Source organism: Chrysochloris asiatica, unplaced genomic scaffold, assembly GCF_000296735.1.
Source record: "Chrysochloris asiatica unplaced genomic scaffold, ChrAsi1.0 scaffold00006, whole genome shotgun sequence".
NCBI classification, from domain to species: Eukaryota; Metazoa; Chordata; class Mammalia; order Afrosoricida; family Chrysochloridae; genus Chrysochloris; species Chrysochloris asiatica.
In genome coordinates, this window is record NW_006408524.1 from 37747404 (window position 1) to 37754053 (window position 6650).

The 6650-nt window shown below is 41.4% G+C and overlaps 1 pseudogene; it reads left to right on the plus strand.

Annotated features, from left to right (window-relative positions):
- The first annotated feature begins 2350 nt into the window (after positions 1–2350).
- LOC102829238 lies at positions 2351–3628 on the plus strand (annotated as a pseudogene).
- The last annotated feature ends 3022 nt before the right edge of the window (positions 3629–6650 follow it).

The window sequence follows — 6650 nt, forward strand, 5'->3', positions numbered from 1 at the left end:
GAAAGAATACAACCTTGTCACACACCTTTCTTAATTTTAAAATATTCAGTGAGCCCATGTTCTGTTTGAACAACAGTAGGCAGGAGAAATCAATATCCAAGAAGTGACCAAACACATAAACCATTTAAAAACACTCAGGTTCAATCTTTTCTCCTCCCTTGGACTAACCCCATTCACATACATATGTCCTTGAGCCTTTGGCAGGGTGGATTCCAGTAGGCTCTGGCCTCCTGTTAGCCATCCTGCTTAACCTGCATGACATGGGCTAGAGGCAACTCCAGAAGTTGCTGCTCTCTCCTCCACTTATTCATTGTATCCCCTATATTCATTTCAGCCATTGTTGTTGTTGTTTTTAAGTGCCATTGAGTCAGTTCCAAGCCATAGAAACCCTGTATTGGGTTTCCGAGGAGCAGCTTGAACCGCCAACCTTGCACTTCAAATGGCTTTGCAGTCTGGAGCATTAACCCACAGAGCCATACCAGGACTCCCATTACAGGTACCAAAATCCAAACTAACCATCTAGAAATCAAAAGTTTCACTTCCCATATCCCTTGGTTCTTTCTCTTACAAATCTCACACTTCTATGGGTCTGGTAGCTATATTGCTTTTATAGGTTTGTACTGAAATATATAAAGAAATGTGAAAAGAGGATTTTTAAAAGTAAATTTATCTGACTTAGTTTATAAGTAACTGTTTTGATTACCATGGCTGTATAGGTTTGCGATCTGAAATTGAGAACTTCTTATTTTGTTCGTCTTCTTAAGTAATGCTTTGTTTACCTGAGGTCTCTTTCCTTTCTATACAAAGTTAGTGTTCATTTTTTCCACCTCTTTAAAGAATAATGTTGGAAACTAGATTGGGATTCACTAGGCTATATCTATAGATTGCTTTGCATAGTGTTGACATTTTCACAATATTAAGGAGTCCTGGTGTGGGGCTGTGGGTTAATGCACTGGACTGCACAGTCACTTTGAACCGCAAGGTTGGTGGTTCAAACTCACCAGCTATTCCTCAGAAACCCTATACAGGGTTGTTATGGGTCAGAACTGACTTGATGGTACTTAACAACAATAAGAACAAGGGAAATTAGCACAAGTACCATATCTCCATACAATCTTTCTAAAACTATAATATTTCAGAATAATTGATTATATATATATAATATATGAACTTTAACTTGATGCAAAGTAATTACAAATATGACATGTGTAGAAATGATCCCTGGAACAATGTTGAGAGACTGTTGACATTAAAACATCCTAAAAATAATTGTTGTTGTTGTTGTTGTTAAGTGCCGTCGAGTCGGTTCCGACCCATAGCGACCCTGTACAGGGTTTCCGAGGGTGTAAATCTTTACGGGAGTAGAAAGCCTTATCTTTCTCCCGCGGAGCAGCTGGTAGTTTCGAACCACTGACCTTAAGGTTCGCAGCCCGATTCGTAACCACTACGCTACAAAATCTTTTCTGTGCTCTCAATTGAAAATCTTAATCCGTCCTTCATTATTTTGCAAATTACATTCTAGTGAACTGTTTGATCTACAGTAACTTCTGCATACCAACATGTTGTTTTCCATTCCATGTCCACACACTGTTCTTTCCCAAGGTGTCCTAGAGTGTTTGGACATCTGGTGAAATTCTACTCAGCCTTCTAAGCAATCTTTGGCCTTCTCTCTGAAGCAGGTGACTAAAGAGTAAAGGTCGGGAAAGATGTTAGAGAAGAGAAATTTCAGATGCTTTACCATCCCTGGGCAAATAGTTAGGCCAGAACATTAGGGAGCTCTGTGCAAGTACCATAGTTGTCTTGTACATTCATGGAAGAAAAGTACTTTGTCAGAAATCAAAGCTCAGGAAACTAATGATATAAATGCATCTACGCTGTTTCCATGCCTATAAGCAGAATAAAACTGTTCTTTGTACCGTTCTAGTTCCCCCTACGTATCTATAAATCTTTTTCATTCTTAGTCAAATTCATTTCCCATTGACAAAGGAGGAAAAACTGTAGCTTCTACTGTTTTCAGAAAACAAAAACCAGTGAAGAGTTCGTTTTTAAAATTTTAGTCTCAAGATTACTGATTATTTTCCTAACCAAGTAGAGATATTTTTTAAAAGTAAAAAAACAAACAAACATTTTCTAATAAAAAAATACTAACACAGCTTTCTTTCAGGGCTGGGTTTGTCCAGCAGTAGGAGGAAGAGAGGAAAGGAGGGAGTTAGAAGGAGGGATGGAGCCGGCTGTGGTGGGTGGAAGAGGGGAGTAGGGGAGCTAGGGGAGCTGAGCCAGGCTGGAAGGGGGCGTCAGCCCTGACTCAATAAGAGAAGGAGTAGAGGCTCTAGCCAGTGCCTCCGCTGAGATGTTCCAGACCTTGTATGACTACTTCTGGTGGGAACGATTGTGGTTGTCTGTAAATGTAACCTGGGCTGATCTAGAAGACCTAGATGGACATGTCTATGCCAAGGCCTCAGACCTCTATATCACACTACCCTTGGCCTTGCTTTTCCTCATCATTCGCTATTCTTTGAGCATTATGTGGTGATGCTTTAGCTGTTCTTCTGAATGTAAAGGAGAAAACTTGGCTGCAGACCCTTCCCAACTCCACCTTGGAGCATTTCTACCAGACTAGTGGCAAGCAGGAGTCCTAGTGTGGCACTGTGGGTTAATGCACCAGACTGCAAAGCTGTTTGAACTGCAAGGTCTGAGGTTCAAGCTCACTAGCTGCTCCTAGGAAACCCTATACAGGGTCACTATGGGTCAGAACCAACTTGACAGCACTTAACAATAACAACAACAAAGTGGCAAGTAGCCCAAGCAGGCTGTTGTCACAGGAGAGTGGGTTCTCTGGTCGCCAGGTAGAGCGCTGGTCCCGCCACCACAGCAACAAAAGCTGACCCAGTCTCCTCAAGAAGTTCTGAGAAGCCAGTTGGAGAGTCACTTTTACCTGATTGCTTTCATTGCTTGCATGGCCATCATTGTGGATAAACCCTGATTCTATGACATGAAGAATGTTTGAGAGGGGTATCCCATACAGATCACCATTCCTTCCCAGTCCTGGCACTACATGATTCAACTTTCTTTCTACTGGTCCCTGCTCCTCAGCATTGCCTCTGATGTCAAAAGAAAAGATTTCTAGGAACAGATCATCCACCATGTGGCCACCATCATCCTCATCAGCTTCTCCTGGTTTATTAAATTACATCCGGGCAGAGACGCTCATCATAGCTCTGCACAACTCTTCTGACTACTTGCTTGAGTCAGTCAAGATGTTTAACTATGTGGGATGGAACAACACCTGCAACAATATCTTTATCATCTTTGCCATTATCTTCATTATCACTTGCCTGGTCATCCTACCCTTCTGGATCCTGGACTGCACTATGGTGTATCCACTGGAGCTCTTTCTTGCCTTCTTTGGCTATTGCTTCTTCAGTTCCATGATGGGAGTACTACAGCTTCTGCATATCTTCTGGGCCTACCTCATTTTGCGCATAGCTTACAACTTCATAACTGGAAAGCTAGTAGAAGATAAACACAGTGACCATGAAGAAACAGAAAGCTCAGAGGGGCAGGAGCAAAAAGCCGATCCTTAGCCATTGGCCATCCCATCCTTAACAACCATGGTAAGAATGACTGAACCATGGTCCCTGCTGCTTCCAGATTGATGATGCATAAAGCTAAGGAATTGCCCCCACCCCAACCCCACAGGATAACTTTAAACTCTGGGGAGAAAGGAGAGAGAGGAGAGTTCTTCTCTGTGCTCACCTTCCTTGCTTCTTCTCACCCAGTTGCCCTTAAACCAAATTCTAACTTTTCCTACCCTCATGCAAAGGGGACATTGGTTACATCCTGTTAGAGGGGGGGTGGTCTTATTTTCCTCTCTATCCTCCATGTTGTCCTTTCCATTGCTTTTGGTGGCCCTTTCTCAACTCTAGAGTAGGGGCTTACAACTGATATTCCTAATACTTCAGAATTTGGCTCTAGCTGTTTGCTTTTGACTCCCTGACCTTCAAAGTCAGGGTTATGCCTTATTGTCCTATCTGTGGACCTCATTCTGCCAAAGTTGAAGCATCTTTTTAAGCTCCTTACTTGGGCTGCAAACCAAAGCTAAGCTGCCTTTAACCTCTGCCTTCTATTGTAAGACAAACCAGATTGAGTGTAGAAGGGTACAGTGACCCTTACTCCACCTCTGCCAAAAGTGGAGACTGTGCAAATGGTCTTTCTTCATGTTGTTTCTCAGCCAGCTACCCCTATAGTCACAAGTCCAAGATCTAACTGCCTTTCTCTGGTACCTTCCTCTTAGAATGGCAATTGGTTTTAATTTTTATTTATTAAACATTTGGGGTTTGGGTCTTAAAGACAAAATTTCAGCTGTTGTTTTTGTTAAGTGCCATTGAGTCAATTCCGACCCATAGCAACCCTACATAGGGTTTCCAAGGAGCAGCTGGTGAGTTTGAACCACCGTCCTTGTAGTTCAAATATCTTTGCAGTCTGATGTGTTAGCCTACAGTGCCATACTAGGACCCAGCATTTTAGCAGAGTGACCACTTCAGACCAAAATGTACTGTTAATGAGTGTTTTTTTAATTAAATATATTAAAGATGAAGTAAAACATGACAAAAAAAAAAGAAGAAAAATATTAACATTAAAGTAGTAAATCACTAAGAGCTATATGAGGGAGCTTCAAAAAATCCATAGAAAATGAAGATTTCATGAACTTTTTGAAGCCCCTTCATATTTGTAAAACTACACCACTAAGGTTTGGAACATCACTTCTATAGTAAAGAGTGAAATAATGCAAAAAATATTGTTTGTAGAATATCCTATTCATTTTAGGAACGTAAAAGCATTTTTTGTTTTTTATTTGTTGTTAGGTGCCATCGAGTCAGTACTGACTCGTAGCAACAGCAACCCTATGCACAACAGAACAAAACACTGCCTGATCCTGGGCCAACCTCATAATCGTTGCTGCATTTAGCCCTTTATGTGCCAATCCATCTCATTGAGGGTCTTCCTCATTTTCTCTGAGCCTCCACTTTACTGAACATGATATACTTCTCCAGTGATTGGTCCCTCCTGACAATATGTCCAAAGTATGAAAGAAGAAATCTGGCCATCCTGGCTTTCAAGGAGCACTCTGGATGTAATTCTCATTTTTAGTAGATGCAATTTAAATTCTCTTATGCTGCATCTATGAGGTACAGTAGCTCTGTAGGATAAACACTGGACTGCAAACCACAAGGTTGGACATTTGAGCCCACCAGCTGTATCATGGGAGGAAGATGAGGCTTTCTACTCCTGCAAAGATTTACAGTCTCAGAATCCCTACGTAGGGTCACTGTGAATTGGAACCGACTCCACAGCACTTAGCAACAACAACAACAACATGCAGCTACTAAAATACTTTCAAGTACTTAGTGTAAACAACACTAGTGTCACAGTGTATTTTCCTATATATGTTTCCTCACCTTCTATTTTTACATTCCGTTTAGTTTTCCTAACTATCCTAATATTCAAATTCCCAGGAGATCATTAAGATAGTGGTTGATGGATGAGGGATTGAACTATGTTGATGGAAGAAAATCACTTATATGCCCTGTCTCAATGATTGAATGTTGCTATAAAAGAAATACCACAAGTGGGTGTATTTAGGAAACAGAAATCTGTTTTCTCACAGTTTAGAAGATTAGAAGTCTGAATTCAGGATGCTGGCTTTAGGGAAAGGATTTCTCTCTGTCAACTCTGGGGGAAGGCTTTTGTTTCTTCTCAACTTCTCTCAGTTTCTTGGTTAACTTGGTGTAGGGTGGCATCTATTTAACACTATCTCTGCTTGCTTGCTTAATCTGTTCTTTAATAGCTCAAAATATACCAATTTCAAATGGACTCTACACTAAAATCTAAACTGGTTCACAAATCTGACTAATTTTAAAGGCACTGATATAGGGTGGAGGCCTCTACTTCAAAAGAATCAAAATTGGACTTTAGCTGGTTGTGAGTTTGATCCTCTTTCCCTCTTGTGAAGTCAGAGGAAGTCAGACATAGTCCCTACTTGGATTAAGCAGTTGATAATGTGAGCAGGAAGGAGCTCTGATAGCGTAGCTCTGGTAGCGTAGTGGTTACGAATCGGGCTGCTAACCGCAAGGTCAGCAGTTCTAAACTACCAGCTGTTCCACGGGAGGAAAGATGAGGCTTTCTGCTCCCATAAAGATTTACAGCCTCAGAAACCTTGTACAGGGTCACTATGAGCTGTAACTAACTCCACGGCACATAACAACAACAGGACTGAAAGTTAATGGCAACTGGTGAGCCATATGCTTGCTGGTGACCACCTGGGTCTACCTTGAGTGGAATGGGGGGAAATGTGAGATATTGTTGGTAGGATTAATTGTGATTGTCAAAAATGTAATTGTAGAAGATGTGTAACTAAAAGTGAGAAGTAGTTATCTTTCGTTTCAGAAACAGTCAATCCCAGGACCATCATTAAGGAAGATCATGAATGGAGGCTGGGATGCCTGGCTGGAAAAACAGTGACAGCAGAGATGGTGGCAAAGGCAATGACAGGGAAACAGAGCAGCTATGGACTCTAAGCCCATGGACTAAGACTGTGTGCCTATGGGCAGGAGGATGGCATATATATATATATTTTATATGTATGCATT